Genomic DNA, 20,903 nt, shown 5'->3' on the forward strand with positions numbered 1-20,903 from the left:
TTTGTCAGATTTTTTTTCTAAAATGTAAGTGAAAATATGAGATTCTGTCAATATGAAGATATCTTGCAGAGTGGCAAATTTTAAGGCAGGGGATGTTCCTTTCCCATATGGAGATTAAAAAGGGACTAGAAATTTTGAGCATCTTAAGTTCTGTAAGTTACCTGTGTACTTTTTTTTTCTTTTCACTTGTACTTTTGTTTTATAGGTCCTGTGTGATTTATGCTTTAAAGAGATTCTGTTTTGATGTGTTTCCAGGATTTTTTTCAAGATTTACAGCTCCTTTTAGCAGTTCTCGTAGTGTTGGCTTGGTAATGGTGAATTCTTTCAGCATTTGTTTGTCTGAAAATGACTGTATCTTTCCTTGGTATATGATGCTTAGTTTCACTGGATACAAAATTCTTTGCTGATAATTGTTTTGTTTGAGGAGGCTGAAGATAGGGCCCCAATGACTTCTAGCTTGTAGGGTTTCTGCTGAAAAATCTGCTGTTAATCCAATAGGTTTTCCTTTATAGGTTGCTTGGTGCTTCTGTCTCACAGCTCTTAAGATTCTTTCCTTCATCTTAACTTTGGATAACCTGATGACAACGTGCCTAGGTGAAGATCTTTTTGTGATGAATTTCCCAGGTGTTCTTTGTGCTTCTTGTATTTGCATGTCTAGGTCTCTAGCAAGGCTGGGGAAGTTTTCCTTGATTGTTCCCCCAAATCTATTTTCCAAGCTTTTAGAATGGTCTTCTTCCTCAGGAACACTGATTATTCTTAGCTTTGGCTGTTTAACATAAACCTAGACTTCTTGGAGGCTTTTCTTTTCTTTTCTTTTTTTGATGGAGTCTTGCTGTGTCACCCAGGTTGGAGTGCAGTGGCGCAATCTCGGCTCACTGCAACCTCCACCTCTTGGGTTCAAGCTATTCTCCTGCTTCAGCCTCTTGAGTAGCTGGGATTACAGGTGTGTGCCACCATGCCCAGCTAATTTTTGTATTTTTAGTAGAGACAGGGTTTCACCATGTTGGTCAGTCTGGTCTCAAATTCCTGACCTTGTGATCCACATGCCTTGGCCTCCCAAAGTGCTGGGATTACAGGCATAAGTCACTGTGCCCAGCCTCTTTGTTCATATTTTCTTATTCTTTTTTCTTTGTTTGTGTTGGATTGGGTTAATTTGAAGACCTTGTCTTCAAGCTCTGAACTTCTTTCTTTGACTTGTTCAATTCTATTGTTAAGACTTCAGAGCATTTTACATTTCTAAAAGTGCGTCCAAAGTTTCCTGAATTTTTGATTGCTTTTTCTCTAAGCTGTCTATTACCTTGAATATTTCTGCCTTTAATTCTTGTATCATTTTTTGAATTTCCTTGCATTGGGCTTCACCCTTCTCTGGTCTCTCCCAGATTAGCTTAACAACTAATCTCCTGAATTCTTTTTCAGGTAAATCAGGGATTTCTTCTTGGTTTGGATCCATTGCTGGTGAATTAGTGTGATTTTTGGAAGGCATTGATGGGCCTTGTTTTGTCATATTACCAGGGTTGGTTTTCTAGTTCCTTTTCATTTGGGTAGGCTCTGTCAGAGGGAAGGTCTAGGGATGAAGGCTACTGTTCAGATTTTTTTTGTCCCACAGGTGTTCCCTTGATGTAGTACTCTCCCCCTTTTCCTGTGGATGTGGCTTCCTGTGAGCCAAACTGCAGTGATTGTTGTCTCTCTGCTGGGTCTAGCCACCCAGCGAGTCTACCCAGCTCTGGGCTGGTACTGGGGGTTGTCTGCACAGAGTCCTGTGATGTGAATCATTTATGGGTCTCTCAGTCATGGATACCAGCGCTGGTTCCAGGGAGGGTGGTGGAGGGTACAATGGACTCCATGAGGGTCCTTAGCTTTGGTGTTTTAATGCTCCATTTTTGTGCTGGTTGGTCTCCTGTCAGGGGGTGTTTCTTTCCAGAAAGTATCAGCTATAATAGTGTGGAGAGGGACTGGCAGTGGGTGGGGCCCTAGAACTCCCGAGTATATGCCCTTTGTTTTCTGCTTTCAGGGTGGGTAGGGAAGGCCCATCAGGTGGGGGTGGGACTAGGCATGTCTGAGCTCAGACTCTCTTTGGGCAGGTCTTGCTAGGGCTGCTGTTGGGGATGGGGGTGAGATTTCCAGGTCACTGGAGTTGTGTACCTAGGAGAACTATGGCTGCCTCTGCTGAGTCATGTAGGTTGTCAGGGAAGTAGGGGAAAGGCATCAGTCACAGGCCTTACCCAGCTCCCACACAAATGGAAGGGCAGGTCTCACTCCCACTGTGCTCCCAGCAACAGCCCCAAGTCTGTTTCCAGGCAGAGGGTGAGATGGGCTTGAAAACTTGCCCCAGGCTTTCCACCTCCCAGAGTATTTGGGGTGTCTCCCAGATCCTATGAGAGCAGTCCATTTCCTTTGGAGGGTCTATGGGTCCTCTCAGGATTGCTGTTTTTTTCTTGCAGTTGATATGGAGCTAAAAATTCAGTGCAAGCCTCCACATGCTGCTCTGTTCATAGCTGCAATCTAGTCCTGCCTCCCATCCACCATGATCCCCAAGCTCTGCAAATTGTATAACAAGAGAGTTCTCTTTACAAACATTTGTCCACTTTGCCTCATACAACCAGTTCTAGAATGAAATAGAAAGATGGCTAGCTATCATTTTCTTAAAGAATTCTAGGCAAAAGTAAAATAATCTGCTTTGATAGGGCATTCAATTTAGAAATATCTTTTTTATAAGTAACTTATACTTCTTCATGTAGTCAAGGGTATTTATTTAATACCAGGAATATATCTTCACTGGAGCAGAGCAGCCTTCAGTTGTCCATGAATCTGTGCCTTAGATAATCTAAAATGTATGAAAAATCATGCAACCTCTTGCTTTGGTGGATATCAAGTAGACTTTTCTCCCTGTGTTTGTAGTAACACATCTTCCATCTTCCTTGATTGGGGAAGAAAGTTAGTGCTTTGGTTTAAAAACCTTCATGTTGAGCTCTTAGGAAATTAGAGGAGAAATGAGTAAAAAGAATCTTAACAGATCTACTCCACAAAAGTTAGTAATTTAAAGTGGAAATAGAATGGAAATAACTACATATTACCTTTGCATTGTATACTTTATAAGCCATATAATGCCAAATTTTCTTGTCTTTTTTCATTATTCCTAATTTCCTATACTTTTTTGTTTTCTGTTGCTATTCACTTCTATGACCTTATCTTAACATAAGAGACTCAACGTTAACATGACTTTTGAAGAGGATCTTGCTAAAATAAAAAATAAAGACAAATACTTTATAACTTTGATATATTATAATCTGCTAAATACCAAAATTGTAAGCTTTTAAAGAATAATCTATATTTTTGATACTCCAATTGAAGTTATTAAAAATGAATTCTATATTTAACATTGTATTACACATTTTCTATAATTTGACATTTAAATTAAAGTGTCAAACATGTTAGAAGTTTTGGGCTGCAGTGCTTTTTTCATGTTACCCTTTATATCATGAAGAACATGACTGTCACAGATTTTGACTGTTGAAGAGCTGGAAGAAATGAATTGAAGGAGATGGAAACATATTGCAAAGTACACCGAGTCCTGTCTTCTTGCAAATCATCCAGTTAAATCGTGCAAATCTAAGTTTTAGTCATATTCTTATAGCTTCTTTCACAGAAAAAGAAAAAGACACAGAGGTTAAGGAACTTGCTTATGTTCACATAACTAACAGGAACTGGGATTGAGATTCAAACCCAGGTCTCTCCAATTCCAAAGTCAATGCTCTTTATGCTACACTACATGACATTATAATTTAATGTGTGTCTACTCTTTTATAATGTTTGGGGTGCATTTCCAGCTCAGGAGAAATTTTCTGACAATGGGGAAATCTGAGTAGGGAATTGATGACCAGAGTTAGGTTGTAATAATCAGCAACACGAAGGAATAAATATATGGATTCTTTAGGTATGTGTTAGGAAATTAGATTCATGATGGCAACATGGGCCGCTCCCTGTTCCACTCTCTCTTTGTCTCTTGCCATTTCAATGGAGTAATCACCCAAATTTTCTAGTTGTGTTCTTCTTTAAAAAGGAACAGCAATGACTATTTCATTTTCCTCTGTTTACTTGTAATCTATTCAGAGAATTGGAAAGGAGTGTGATCAGTCCTGAAGTGGTTAACTTGACTCTTAGAAATCAACAGAAGTTGACAGAATTAGTGTTTTAACCTTCTTCTTTAGGGAGTTCTTTTTCTTTTTTGAAGGACTGCAAATCCCATTTCTCAAAATCTTTTATATAATTGTCTGTGATAGACAGTCTGCTGTTCCATGTCTCTCTCAGTTTAGATTCAATAGAGAATGATGTAAAAGTAACAAATGACAAAATCATTGTTTTACAAGAAGAAACATGACATTAAAACTCAGAATAACAAATAAGTTCAATATAGTTGAAATATTCCAGAGAGGTTAAAAGCTTTCAATGAATTCTATTAAAACTGAGAAGAAAAGAAGGCCATTTAAAAAAATAATTATTAATGTCTACAAAATCGCTTAACAAATATTCACTGACATATTATGCTAGTTTCTCTTAGTGTAAAATATGGGTTTGAAAAATGTGTTACTTCAAGTCTACAAATATTCTTTTGTAAAAGTAAAGATGGCTTTTTTTGCAGGGTGGGGTGCAGTTTATGGAAAAATAAGCTCAGAAATTGATTCTAAACATCTTGCAATTGCAAATATGAAGGCAAAGTCTCATTCTGGCACTGAGGTTGTATTGTCAATAGCTGATACAAATATTTTCTAGTTATTTTTTATTTTCAGAATTTTAATGAAAATTTTCTAATAATCAAATATCTTTGAAGCATCAATATTTATTTATTTTGCTTGTTTTACTGAAAATCTCTTAGAACTGTATTTCTGTTTCTTTAGTATATAGGAAAACCCTAGTTCAGTTTTTGTTTTTGGTTTTTGCAACTCAGGTTTATTATTATAAAAGTCAGTTGTTGCATCACATGGAAGTCAGTAATATGACCAGGTGCTCCAACGACCCATTTGCCTGACTTCTATGCTTTGAGTGTATTTATTATTTTGAACATATTATTTAAAGATTTTCCACTGCCCTTTTTGCCCGTTCTTAGATCTTCAACCTTGCTTTTTTGCTGTTGTCAGTATAGCTGATTCTAGTAATTCAGTGTAAGTCCTTTTTGTCTAATATTAGGTGAGATGGTTGATTATTAATTAAGAATTGGTAAAACATGGCTTGCAAAAATGTTATATACATACAACATATATTTTATTTTAACCTAAAACATATAAACATTTCTGTTGGCCACTGTTTTCATAGAGGCCCATGGCTTATTCCTTGCATATGGGTTCACTGATAGGAATTCTAAATTTTCCTACATAAATTGGAAACATAATGTGTTGTTTGACATTTCAAATATCATTGACCAGATATGAAATGAATTAAACTTGTTGTAATTGTGTTTAAAATAAGAATTAGTGGATCATAAGTAAAGCAGCATATCATCAAATAGTATTGGTTAATATTGAAGTTCCAAAATCTGTAGTCTTTTTCTGTTGTTACTGTAGCAATTTGCCACAAACCTAGTGACTTAAAATGACACATATATATATTATCATATGGTTTTATAGGTTAGAAGTCCAACACACATCTCATTGAGCCTAAATCAGGGGGTCAGCAGGGTGGCATTCCTTTCTTGAGGATCTAGGAGAGAATCTGTTTCCTGACTTTTTTTGCAGCTTCTAGAGGCTGCCCATGTTCTGTGGCTCATGCTTTCCTTTCTCCATCTTCAAAGCCAATAGTGTTACATCTCTCTGACCATTTTTTTCCATATTCACATCACCCTCTTTTCATAGCTGGGAGAGGTTTTCCACTCTTAAAGACCCATGTGACTAGATTGGACCCTTCCCTGCCTCCACATTATCCAGAATAATCTCCTCATCCCAAGGTCTTTTACTTAATAATATTTGCAATCTCTTTTGCCGTGTAAGGTAACAGATTCACAGGTTGAAGGAATTAAGATATAGACATCTTTGGGAGGGGGTATTATTCTTACCACAGTTTGCCCTATGTGTCTCCAAATTCATATCAATCCCACGTGGAAAATAGTTTTGCCCCATCCCAAGGTCCCACAAATTCTCAATTATTGCATCAATTCATGGTATAAAATCTCATTATCTCAAAAGTTCAAACTCATTATTTAAGTCATCCAATTTAGTATGCATGAAGCCATTGGTATAATCCATCCTGGAGTATAATTTCCCTCCATCTGTGTACCTGTGATACTCAAGAAACAAGTTATCTGCTCCAAAAATACAATGGTGAGGTAAGTACAGGATAACAGTTATAAACATTTCAGTTAGAAGACAGCTGCATATCCTATTAATCCTTTTGTTTTATTCTTCCATTGCCTCCTCGGTAGTTTTCTAGCTTCTCTTTACTGCCAAATTCTAAGACACTTCTACATTTTTAGGTATTTGTTAGAGCAGTACCCCCCCAAATCTTATTCGACCCTTCACTATAACCCAGCTTAGGCAACCTATACTTTTTATTAACCATATGTTAGTTTTGCCTATTCGAGAACATCATGCAAATGAATTCATACAGTGTATACTTTCTTGGGCTTCTTTTACTTAGCATAATGTTTTGGATTTTTTTTCATGTTCTTAGTGTCAGTAGGTAATTTCTTTATATGCTGAGCAGTATTCTGCTGTGTAAACACACCACAATATGTTTTTGTATTCTGTTGTTGAACATTTGGATTGTTTTCAGTTTTTGGTTGAAATAAGTTGGTAGGAACATTCTTTTCTTTGTTTTTATTTCTATGGGTAAATACATAATAATGAAAATGCTGTGCCATAGTGTAGATGTATGTTTAGCTTTTAAGAAGTTGCTTATATCATTTTAAACTTCTGCAATGGTATGGTATAAGAAGTGTGGTTGCTCTATTGGGATGGTCATCCTGCTTGGTTTTATCTTTTTTGGTATGGGTATAGTAACACCTCATTGTGGTTTTAATATGCTTTGAATTGATGACTAATGATGTTGAGCAACTTTTTATTTCCCTTCTTCCCCTCAACTACTTTTAAGACTTCCTCATTATTACTGGTTTTTACAAATTTGGTTAGGTTTTACCTTGACACAGTTTTCTTTGTGCTCATCTTACTTGGGGTACATTGTGTTTCTTGGTTCTGTGGACTGATAATTTTTCGACCAGTCTGGAAAATTTTTAGCCAATTTTTTTTTTTACGTATTTTATTGCTCTTCTTTTAATGGAGCTTCACTTATACATGTGTTAGACCATTTGATAGTGTCCCCATAAATCTTGAGACTCTTTCCTTTTTCCTTTTTGGCCTTACTTTCTCTCTTTAGTTCGTATATTTTCAATTGCTTTATCTTTACACTAATCTTTTCTTCTGCAGTACCTGCAGAAGTATATATATATAATTTATATTATATATATTATTACATATATAATATATACATATTATATATATGTGTGTGTGTATATATATATTTTTTAGACTGAGTCTCACTCTATCACTCAGGCTGGAGTGCAGTGGCATGATCTTGGCTTACTGCAACTTCTGCCTCCCAGGTTCAAGGAATTCTTGTGCCTCAGCCTCCTGAGTAGCTGGGGTTATAGGTGCCCACCACGACACCTGGCTAATTTTTGTATTTTTAGTAGAAACGGGGTTTCACCTTGTTGGCCAGGCTGACCTCAAACTCCTGACCTCAAGTGATCTGCATGCCTTGGCCTCCCAACAGGCTGGGATTACAGGCATGAGCCACCGCACCTGACCAAAATTTTAATATATTCTAATCACTGTTTAAAAATGTTTTGTCTATCTATCACCTTTATTATTTCTGTATTTCTTATTTCTATTAATTGATTTTTCTCCTGGTTTTGGCTTACCTTTTTATGTTTCACTTATCTGGTTCTTGAGTGTTTAGATTTTGTACCTATTCTTTAATAGGTTTTTGTTATGACAATAGTTATTTTTTGAAGAACGGCTTGGTTCCTTTGGGCTTCCTCCACCCCACTGAGTTTTGTTAGTCAACACCTAGAGTTACTTTTACTCTAGGGCTAATTTAACATTGCTGCTAAGCTGTGATCTTTCTAAAGTCTCTACTGAATGCCCCAGTGTTCAGTGAGGTTTCTCCTGGCTGGATGGAATTTAATATCTCCCAGTCCTGGGTAAGCTTTGGTAGTTCCTTAATACTTGTTTTTTCCCTAGTAGCTGTTCTCAGCCACATATATCTTAATTATTAACTTATGTTAAGCTTATTAGTCAGCTAGAGATTTCTAGAATTCTCTCTTGCATGGCTTTTGCCTTTCAGGTATTCTGTTCTCCAAATTCTACCTACCTTGCATGTCAGAAGTCTGTGCTTTGTCTCTTCAACCTAGTGACACCTCCATAGTCCATGTTCCCTCTTTCTGTGCAGCGGTCTTGAAAGTGACTTCAGGCAAAAAGTTCAGATAATTGCATAGCTTACCTCATTTGTTTCCTCTTAGAATTCTAAACTATGCTGCCTATTGTTCAATATATGAAACCAGTTGTTTCATATATTTAATCCAGTATTGTTGTTTTATATAACAAGAAGGTTAATTAGATGCCTGTTTCTCTGGAATCTGGGTGGGAGCCCATGTTGAATTTTTGAAAGCATGTGTCAAACTGTTGGTAAATCAATCAAAAGTCATAGCACCTACTAGGAACTTTTGTTTTTGTTGTTTTTGGAAACCTAGATTAACTTAGAGTCTAAATAATTTTTTTCATAAGTCTTCACTAAAGGTATTAAAATGAAAATTGCCATTAAGTTAATTACTGCACAATTTATTAGGGTGGTGCAAAAGTAATTGCGGTTTTTGCTATTACTTTTCATGGCAAAAACTGTAATTACTTTTGCCCCAACCTAATACAAATGATGCAAGATCATCTTTCTTTATATTCATTATCTTGATGACATCTGGATTCCCCATTTAATTGGAGATGTAAAAAAACTGGCAGGGTTCAGAGACAAGACACTCAAATGCTTAAGAGATTATATTAAATGACTTCCTTGACATATATATGAAGAAAGATCAATGAAACTGAGCTTACTTACCTCTCGGAAGAAAGAATTTAGGAACAGCATAGTTACTAGAATCATAAATGTCATGATATAGAGGCTATGACCACTTATTCTTGAACTTCACTAAGCCAATAAATATATTTAAAGCATAAAGGGAAAATTTGCATCATGGACAAAGCTAAATGTCCTCCAAAATCTGCTAAATAGCTGTAATTTGGGGGGATGTTGTGAAATCTTTCCCTGCCTGAAAGATGAGCAAACAGCATGGCTTCCTCTCTGCAAGGTAACTGAGACGTTGAGATTAGCAGTAAGTTAGATAAACGACCCAGGTTCCTTTCAGGCCTCTGATTTTAACAGTATTAAGGAGACTTTTCTTCTGCTTCCTGACAACAACTGTCTAGATTTTATGAAATTGCTTCTCTTTTTTTCTTTTATTAGTGGGAAGATGCTTTTTTGATATTCCTTTTCAGTTGCCTGGGGTCTTTCAAAACAGTAAAACAAGAGAGTTTTTAGCCTTACTGATTTGTTTTTTCTAAACAGGAAGGTTCTTCCAAAAATATACACCAGCACCTATATTTGCATGCAAAATCAAATATTTCTGGGGTTCATTGCAGTAGAGTGCAGGACAAACTGTCTCTATAATTTCTCAGGCAAAATTTTTGCTTAAAAGAAAAATGATAAATTGATACGAATTACTTTTCAAATATAAAAACAAGAACAATTTTCCAACATCTGCCAAATAGATTCCTTCAACTTTTTAATTATCAGACATCTGTGAAAAACAATTGTATTAAGAATGTGACTTTCTTTCAGTACTCCTTTTGAAAATTATCTCTTTAAATTTTCTTAAGATATTTGAAAATTATATTGGCACAAAACATATTTTTTCCTCCCATAGGAATAGAGCTCAGTAGTTGTTTTTCAGCCAGAGGGCATGGTAATGTTTTTGACAATTGTTCTAAGGAAAGGATCAAGTTCAAATCCTTAGAGGATGTGTAAAGCAGTATTGGATTTACCAGGGAAGAGGCTTTTATACAGGACAAAGAATAGAGTCTTTGATTTATGACCACCTCAGATCATCAGGCATTAGCATCTCATACGGATCATGCAACCTAGATCCCTCATATGTGCAGTTCACAATAGAGTTCACACTCCTGTGAGAATCTAATGCCACCGCTGATCTGACAGGAGGCGGAGTTCAGGTGGTGATGCTCGCTTAATTGCTGCTTACCTCCTGCTGTGTGCCCCAGTTCCTAACAGGCCACCGTCCAGTACTGGTCCATGGCCTGGGGACTGGGGACCCCTGGAATATATTATGCTGTCTCCTGACCTCTAGCTACAAATAATTTGTTAAGTAAAATAATGGTATTTGATACATCCTATTGCAATATACTCCAATTCTAACAACAAAAAGATTACTCATGGGATGAGTGGATTAGTGACTGAATGGATAGCATAGAGATTCATTCATTTTTTCACCTCAAATGTACAATAAATTAGACTCAGAGGAACTTCTCTTTAAAACACAAAACAAAACAAAAATCTCTGTTTTATTCCCTTGTGAACATAAAAATGCATGTAATTCTCTGATACATGAGGAAAAAAGTTCCTCCTTTTAATATAAAGTAAGGCAGTAAATGAACTTTATATTGTATCCTGAAACTTTAAAAAAGATTAAAAAAATTTAATGTCTCCCTTCTCTATTTATCTCATTAACCTTTAAAAAGGGAGATAAAGAATCCTGCTAGTCATCTCAAAACCAAAACATATTCTGACTTTATAATAGCTTTTAGAGAGCTACGAAAGGGAAAAACACAACATAAAAAATGGGAATTTATTTACATCTTGAGTAAATAAATTGAGTGAAACATCATGACATATAAGTGATCTATTTCACGACCAACAAATAGTATATTCCCCAAAATCATGTTTCAAGTCTTTGAGCAATTATCCAATATATAGAGGTGAACATTAGACCTATATTATAGATCTATGTTAAAATGTAAATTTGACAAAATAGTATTTGTTTTCTTTTTTATATTAAATAGCTGAAAATCTATAACCTATGAAATTTGTTCACTTACAATATAGCAGAATCGAGTGTTGATTTACTTGTTTCTTTCGACCTAATTATTTATCTGTATATTCTTAAGTACTTTGGTAAAAACTATTTTGTATTTTTAGGTTCTCCTCAACGAAGACAGAGCTCCTATTATTTTGTTTTCTCATCTCCTGAACAAAATTAGATCCACATTTAAATTCCACAGAAGTCTTTACTTATTGGCTCTGTGGTCCTGGACAAATTATTTGACTTTTTTCAGCTTCAGTTTCATCATCTGTAACATGAACATAATATTTACTTTGTAGTGTAACTATATGGATTAAATAATATAATATTGAAAATTCTTAGAGCATAGAAACATAATGATTCTTAAATGTTAGAGTCCTTCAAATTCTACATTTTATATATTTAAACATTTTTATTATTTTTCTAACATAATTTGGCTCAACCAGTTGAAAAACATAAAGGTAAATGAGCAGAGTCTACTTTTCTCTTTGAGAAGCACATCTTCATATTTGAAAGGAATGATCTGAGCAGCCTTTCAATGAAATTCTTAGGTACAGCATATTCCCTCAAGAGGCACAAAACTCAACTGAGAAACTATCAGACAAGAACACTGAAAATGGAAGTCATCCTGCAAATTTGCTTCCTGTTACTCTCACTTCTTACTGTTCACCACCTTCCTTTTTCCCATGGCTCCTTATTCCACCCTTGAATTAAGAAAAAGGCATATTTCTTCAACATAGAAGTTTTCACAAAAATAGACAAAAGGGATTGAAGTTCATTGTAAATAGGGAGGAAGGTGGAAATTATTTTGCAGAGGTTGGTGGGGGAAGTTAAACACCAAACCAACTCTTCAGTATTAGGCTGATATTAGAAAAGAGATGGTATGGATAAAGAAATCCTCAAATATTTCATTTTGTTTTACTTAAGCATTTGCATTACAGTCTTTACCAGTAATTTCCCCTAGATTTGTGGGAAAAAAATCTATCTCTTCTTAAACATCTTAACGGAATGGCTGGCTTCATGAGTGGTGGCAACTGAAAGGAATGAATCTGACTATCACCTTACCCTCTTCTGATATCTGTGTCATATGCTCACCTCTTATCTAACAAAGAAATAATAATGATAGCAAATATACATATAGCACTTAGTATGTACAAGGCACTGTTCAAAGTGCTTTCCTCATACTGCTATTTCATGTTTATAACAGTCTTAGGCAGTAGGTACTATTATTATAACTTCCATTTCACAGATTAATAAACTATATCATAGCAAGGTTAAGTTACTTGCCCAGGTCATAGTGTAAGTAGTAAAGCCTGGATTTAAATGGAGACTTCACAATCTTGCCTGTCAATCATTACATTATTCTGCCTCAAAATGGTTGACAGATGGGAGAAGAGGAGAAAACCTGCAATATATGTTGACTATGGGAAGCGCAGTAGTCTTTTTTGGACTTTGGGTGGTGTGCTACCTAAGGAGACTAAATGGCAATTCAAACATTGGAAGAGTGAAAGCTATTGTCTCTGTTAGGGTAGAAGAGTACTAGACTAGATACAGGTATTTGGAACCATGTGACCTTAAATAAATTACTTAATGTTTGTTACATTTCTTTATTTTTCTGAGTTAAATGCCCATTGGCGATATTTGGGAATATCACATGCAAAAGTGCTTTGAAAAGTAGAATCTTTGTGCAAAGTAAGAAATTGATCGAATATTTAAAAAAGTCTAATGATGTTTTTGCTCTTGTCATTCAAGTCTAGTGTATTGGTTTCCTTGTTCATAAAAGGCAGAAATTAAAGCTGTCTAACCCATAGGATTAGTAAAAATACACTTATAGAGATATTACTAGGTACTTTATCCCTTCACCTTTCCATAATTCAACCTTATTTAATTTCACTGTTAATGTTACTATAATGTATATCAGATGTACACATTGAAAAAATTGCCTTAGTGTCTGTCTCCAGTTCTTCATCCTTAAATTGTACTCTAACAAATTAGTTTCTGGATTTCCTTTCCAGTAGATACCATTGCTGTTCTCACCAAGGTCACCAGTGTTCTAATTGTCTGATTCTACACATGTATTTCAGAAACCATTAAGAATTAAAATTCTCCCTCACTGCTGTAATGCCTGGTATATATCTCTAATATGTGTTTCTCTCTTTATTTGGCCATTGTTGATTTATATGCTTCATTATTCTCGCAAAATTCTGAGCTGCTTGAATGCAAGAGTTATTAGTTTGTCCCCCTTTGTAATCCTTGCTCAATTCTGGAAACACAGTAGATATTTGCTAAATATGGATAAACGAGTAGTGAGTGGTAGGAGGTAAATCATATATCTGCTTCTTATTCATAATCCATTTGCCTGGCATCACTGAATGACTTCAGGAAGGCATAGGAGGCCTGCTGTAAGCAGACTAATTTTAGGATGAAGCTGGGGTATATAGAATTAAAGCCAAGGAGAATCAGAGACAGTTCAGTACATAATCAGTTTGAATCAATTGAATCTTGTGTCAAGTAAAAATTATGCTCACCCAAGAAACCACGAATGCTCACCCCATGTCTCTCACTCTCTTTCTTTGTATTGATTTATGAATGTAGCTTACAGAGAGCTGTTGCTAGGGGACAGACATCGTTTGGAAAGAAGCCATGCAATTTGCAAGAACTGCCAACAAAAAAATATTACACAGAGCCCTGTTCCATTATAAAAAACACAGCATATCATTATAAATAAGAATATTTAGTTGAGTTATGTCCTAATCCCATTGAAGGGGTGAGTGGACCCTGAAACCAGCTTGAATTAGGGCTCAGGACAGTATGAGGAGCAGGCTAGAAATTTCTGTGATTGTGCCTAAGCTATTCATTAATTCAGGTAAATATAGTTATTGGGGTCCATTCTGAGCAGGAAAGGGATGCACAGTGATTAAGATCCCCCTACACAAAGAAGTTTACAACCCAGTGGTAGATAGTGACTCACCATTTTTGTAGGGTAATATTAACCAAATAATAGAAATTTCATTATTTGATTCAGTCTAACGCTACTAATACAATGTAGATTGCAACTGAAGATATTGAGCAGAAAATAGATTGGAAGATGGGGCGGTGGCTAAGGAAAGCATACTAGAGATGTCTATGCTGAGACTTAAACAATGTGCATGAAAAAGAGAAGAAAAGAAGTGGAGAAGGGAGAGCCCAGCATTCCAGGCTGAGTAAGAAGAATGAACATAGACAGGAAATGAGAGACAGCAGGTTGGGCGCAGGGGTTCACACCCGTAATCCCAGCATGTTGGGAAGCCAAGACTGGCAGATCACTTGAAGCCAGGAGCCTGAGACCAGCCTGGCCAACATGGCAAAACCCCATCTCTACTAAAAATACAAAAATTACTCGGGCGTGGTAGTAGTGCATGCCTGTAATCCCAGCTACTCAGGAGGCTGAGGCCAGAGAATCCCTCGAACCTGGTGAGAAACAACAAAATGTGTGTAAGACACAGCACATCGTTTAATGTTGTAGTATAAAGTGTGAGGCAGGGACTGGGTGTGGTGGCTCACGCCTGTAATCCCAGCACTTTGGGAGGCCGAGGCGGGCAGATCATGAGGTCAGGAGATCGAGACCATCCTGGCAAACACGGTGAAACCCCATCTCTACTGAAAATACAAAAAAATTAGCCGGGCGTGGTGGCGGGCGCCTATAGTCCCAGTTTCTAGGGAGGCTGAGGCAGGAGAATGGTGTCAACCCGGGAGGTGGCGGAGCTTGCAGTGAGTGGAGATGGTGCCACTGCACTGCAGCCTGGGCGACAGAGCGAGACTCCGTCTCAAACAAACACACAAAAAAGTGTGAGGCAGGGTGATATAGTTTGGATGTGTGTCCCCACCCAAATTGCCTATTGAAATGTTATCCTCAATCTTGGAGGTGGGTCTGGTGGGAGGTGATTGGATCATGGGGGCAGATTTCTCATGAATGGTTTAGCACCATCCCTCTTGGTACGGTCTTCGCAATAGTGAGTGAGTTCTTGTGAGATCTGGTCCTTAAAAGCGTGTAGCAACTTCCCTTTCTCTTTTTTTTCCTCCTGCTTTCGCCATGTGAAGTGCCTGCTCCCGCTTTGCCTTCTGCCATGAGTAAAATCTCCCTGAGGCCTCCCCAGAAGCAGATGCTGCTTTGCCTCCTAAAGAACTGTGAGCCAATTAACTCTCTTTCCTTATAAATTACCTAGTCTCAGGTGTTTCTTTATAGCAATGTGAGAAAGGACAAATACAAAAGGAGTAAGAAAAGAAGAACCTGAGCAGGAGTCAAGCCGTGGACGGGCTTGTATTCCACGTTTGTGTTGCCACCACTACTAGACCCCCAAAATGACATTTTTCTGATCCTCTTGGGCTGGGACCCACATTTCTCTTTGTTTCTCTTTAATATCTCAAATGCATTCCCTTGTCTTTAAAACAGTGGCTAGATACAAATGCACTGAAATAAGAGCACAGGAGGCCTACATTTCAGTCCTAGGTTGTGAATTAATTGTCTTAAATATAATGCCTAATCTCAGTTTTTCCACTTGTGAAAATAAACTTTTATTTTAAGGATAATTAGTTTCATGTGAATAAGACAAATAATACTTTCACAAATTTCTTATAAATGGAAACAAGAAATCCAAATTAGGAGTTGCTTTTGCATATAGTGTCCATTATTATCTGTATCTTTAACCTCAGTTGTTTCTATAATTTCATGTATTCAAGGGTTCTTTCAGAAAAAAATAAGATGAAAGTATTGAGCATTTTTATTAATAAATTAAACATTACATAAATGCATATTACATATGCACTTATGTTTGGAAATATACATATGTGTGTGTATATACATATATGGAAATATAAGAGTAAACATATAGGAATTTCATCAAACATTTGCAAATAAAAAAATTAAGTCTAAAAAACTTGGAAGTAGTCCCATTAAATCTAATACAAATTAGGAAAAATAAAGAATCATTATCATTCTTCAATAATACTCTGTGTTTTGAATCTTGTCATTGAGTAATATTTATCCTTATATACAACACCTTCAGCACCTAGCATGGTGCTTCGTTTACACCAGGAGCTGAAAAATTGCTTGCATGAATGGATAAGAAATATTCCAGCATTCTCTCATTTCTCTTTTTGGTAGCATTAGTTTTTATTCTAAAGCATGTCTTTACTTTTCTCACTGGATGTTTTGCATTACAGTTTACCCTCATCTTTACATGATTGTGTGTTTCATTAAGTGAATGAACTAATGTGGAAGTACCTTAAGAGATAGTTCTTCTCATGAATTTAACTTTAAGGTGACTGTAGTTGTAACTGGAGAAGATTTGTTTTAAAACTTTGAAACAGAAAGGATGATCCTTACAGATGGATTATGTGAAATCAATCTAACAGCCTATGATTTTTCCAGTTTGAAGGCTTTCCTGTCTTTACCAGAGTTCATCTCACAATTATGGTAGCCAGTGCTGTCTACTACACTGCAGTTGTTTACTTATTTTGGAAGATGACACTCTTGATACATAGTCAGTGCCATACCTGCTATTGAAGTTCTCAGAACAAGTTGCATTTCCTAGAAAAGATGCCTCATATAAAAAATACTAAGGAAGATGGCCGAATAGGAACAGCTTCAGCCTTCAGCTCCCAGCGTGAGTGACACAGAAGATGGGTGATTTCTGCATTTTCAACTGAGGTACCAGGTTCATCTCACTGGGGTGTGTCGGACAGTCGATGCTGGTCCACGGGTGCAGGCCTGACCAGCGAGAGCTGAAGCAGGGTGAGGCATTGCCTCACCTGGGAAGCACAAGGGGGAAGGGAATTCCTTTTCCTAGCCAAGGGAAATTGAGACACACAACTACTGGAAAATCAGGTAACTCCCACCCTAATACTGCACTTTACCAAGGGTCTTAGCAAACGGCACACCAGGAGATTATATCCCACAGCTGGCCCGGAGGGTCCCATGCCCACGGAGCCTCCCTCATTGCTAGCACAGCAGTCTGAGATCTAACTGCAATGTGGCAGTGAGGCTGGGGGAGGGGCACCTGCCATTGCTGAGGCTTAAGTAGGTAAACAAAGCCACCAGGAAACTCGAATTGGGTGGAACCCAAAGCAGCTCAAGGAGGCTTGAGTGCCTCTGTAGACTCCACCTCTGGGGACAGGGCATAGCTAAACAAAAAGCAGCAGAAACCTCTGCAGATGTAAAAGTCCCTGTCTGACAGCTTTGAAGAGAGCGGTGGTTCTCCCAGCACAGAGGTTGAGATCTGAGAATGGAAAGACTGCCTGCTCAAGTGGGTCCCTGACCCCTGAGTAGCCTAACTGGGATATATCCCCCACTAGGTGCAGACTGACACCTCACACCTCACACAGCTGGGTACACCCCTGAGACGAAGCTTCCGGAGCAAGAATCAGACAGCAACATTCACTGTTCAGCAATATCCTATCTTCTGCAGCCTCTGCTGCTGATGCCCAGGCAAACAGGGTCTGGAGTGGAACTCAAGCAAACTCCAACAGACCTACAGCTGAGGGTCCTGACTGTTAGAAGGAAAACTAACAAATAGAAAGGACACCTACACCAAATCCCCATCAGTACGTCACCATCATCAAAGACCAGAGGCAGATAAAACCACAAAGATGGGGAAAAAGCAGGGCAGAAAAGCTGGAAATTCAAAAAATCTGAGTGCATCTCCCCCTCCAAAGGAACACAGCTCGTCACCAGCAACAGAACCAAGCTGGATGGAGAATGTCTTTGATGAGTTGAGAGAAAAAGGCTTCAGTCAATCAAACTTCTCAGAGCTAAAGGAGGAACTATGTAACCAGTGCAAAGAAACTAAAAACCTTGAAAAAAGAATGGATGAATGGATAACTAGAATAATCAATGTGGAGAAGACCTTAAAAGAACCGATAGAGCTCAAGCCTGTAATCCCAGCACTTTGGGAGGCCGAGATGGGCGGATCATGAGGTCAGGAGATCGAGACCATCCTGGCGAACACAGTGAAACCCCATCTCTACTAAAAAAAAAAAAATACAAAAACCTAGCTGGGCGAGGTGGCAGGCGCCTGTAGTCCCAGCTACTCGGGAGGCTGAGGCAGGAGAATGGCATAAACCCGGGAGGTGGAGCTTGCAGTGAGCTGAGATCCTGGCCACCGCAATCCAGCCTGGGTGACAGAGCGAGACTCCGTCTCAAAAAAAAAAAAAAAAAAAAAAAAAAGAACTGATAGAGATGAAAACCATGACATGAGAACTACGTGACAAATGCACAAGATTCAGTAACTGACTCGATCAACTGGAAGAAAGAGTATCAGTGATTGAAGATCAAAAGAAAGAAATGAAGTGAGAAAAGAAGTGTAGAGAAAAAAGAGTAAAAAGAAATGAACAAAGCCTTCAAGAAATATAGGGTTATGTGAAAAGACCAAATCTACATCTGATTGGTGTGCCTGAAAGTGACGGGGAAAATAGAACAAAGTTGGAAAACACTCTGCAGGATATCATCCAGGAGAACTTCCCCAACCTAGTAAGGGAGGCCAACATCCAAATTCAGGAAATACAGAGAACACCATAAAGATACTCCTCGAGAAGAGCAACTCCAAGACACATAATTGTCAGATTCACCAAAGGTGAAATGAAGGAAAAAATCTTAAGGGCAGCCAGAGAGAAAGGTCGAGTTACCCATAAAGGGAAGCCCATCAGACTAACAGCAGATCTCTCAGCAGAAATTCTCCAAGCCAGAAGAGAGTGGGGGCCAATATTCAACATTCTTACAGAAAAAAATTTTCAACCCAGAATTTCATATCCAGCCAAACTAAGTTTCATAAGTGAAGGAGAAATAAAATCCTTTACAGATAAGCAAATGCTTAGAGATTTTGTCACCACCAGGCCTGCCTTACAAGAGACCCTGAAGGAAGCACTAAACATGGAAAGGAACAACCGGTACCAGCCATTGCAAAAACATGCCAAAATGTAAAGACCATCGAGGCTAGGAAGAAACTGCATCAACTAACGAGCAAAATAACCAGTTAATATCATAATGACAGGATCAAGTTCACACATAACAATATTAACCTTAAATGTAAATGGACTAAATGCTCCAGTTAAAAGACACAGACTGGCAAACTGGATAAAGAGTCAAGACCCATCAGTCTGCTGTATTCAGGAGACCCATCTCACATGCAGAGACATACATAGGCTCAAAATAAAGGGATGGAGGAAGACCTACCAAGCAAATGGAGAACGAAAAAAAGCAGGGGTTGCAATCCTAGTCTCTGATAAAACAGACTTTAAACCATCAAAGATCAAAAGAGACAAAGAAGGCCATTACATAATGGTAAAGGGATCAATTCAACAGGAAGAGCTAACTCTCCTAAATATATATGCACCCAATACAGGAGCACCCAGATTCATAAAGCAAGTCCTTAGAGACTTACAAAGAGACTTAGACTCCCATACAATAATAATGGGAGACTTCAACACTCCACTGTCAACATTAGACAGATCAACGAGACAGAAAGTTAACAAGGATATCCAGGAATTGAACTCATCTCTGTACCAAGCAGACCTAATAGACATCTATAGAACTCTCCACCCCAAATCAACACAATATACATTCTTCTCAGCACCACATTGCACTTATTCCAAAATTGACCACATAATTGGAAGTAAAGCACTCCTCAGCAAATGTACAAGAACAGAAATTATAACAAACTGTCTCTCAGACCACAGTGCAATCAAACTAGAACTCAGGACTAAGAAACTCAATCAAAACCGCTCAACTACATGGAAACTGAACAACCTGCTCCTGAATGACTACTGGGTACATAACGAAATGAAGGCAGAAATAAAGATGTTCTTTGAAACCAATGAGAACAAAGATACAACATACCAGAATCTCTGGGACACATTTAAAGCAGCGTGTAGAGGGAAATTTATAGCACTAAATGCCCACAAGAGAAAGCAGGAAAGATCTAAAATGGACACTCTAACATCACAATTAAAAGAACTAGAGAGGCAAGAGCAAACACATTCAAAAGCTAGCAGAAGGCAAGAAATAGCTAAGATCAGAGCAGAACTGAAGGAGATAGAGACACAAAAGACCCTCCAAAAAATCAATGAATCCAGGAGTTGGTTTTTTGAAAAGATCAACAAAATTGACAGACGCTAGCAAGGCTAATAAAGAAGAAAAGAGAGAGGAATCAAATAGATGCAATAAAAAATGATAAAGGGGATATCACCACGGACCCCACAGAAATACAAACTACCATCAGAGAATACTATAAACGCCTCTACGCAAATCAACTAGAAAATCTAGAAGAAATGGATAATTTCCTGGACACTTACACTCTCCCAAGACTAAACCAGGAAGAAGTTGAATCCCTGAATAGACCAATAGCAGGCTCTGAAATTGAGGCAACAATTAATAGCCTACCCACCAAAAAAAGTCCAGGACCAGATGGAGTCACAGCTGAATTCTACCAGAGGTACAAGGAGGAGCTGGTACCATTCCTTCTGAAACTATTCCAATCAATAGAAAAAGAGGGAATCCTCCCTAACTCATTTTATGAGGCCAACATCATCCTGATACCAAAGCCTGGCAGAGACACAACAAAAAAAGTGAATTTTAGACCAATATCCCTGATGAACATCGATGCAAAAATCCTCAATAAAATACTGGCAATCCGGATTCAGCAGCACATCAAAAAGCTTATCCACCATGATCAAGTGGGCTTCATCCCTGGGATGCAAGGCTGGCTCAACATTTGCAAATCAATAAACGTAATCCAGC

Source organism: Rhinopithecus roxellana, chromosome 10, assembly GCF_007565055.1.
Source record: "Rhinopithecus roxellana isolate Shanxi Qingling chromosome 10, ASM756505v1, whole genome shotgun sequence".
NCBI lineage: Eukaryota > Metazoa > Chordata > Mammalia > Primates > Cercopithecidae > Rhinopithecus > Rhinopithecus roxellana.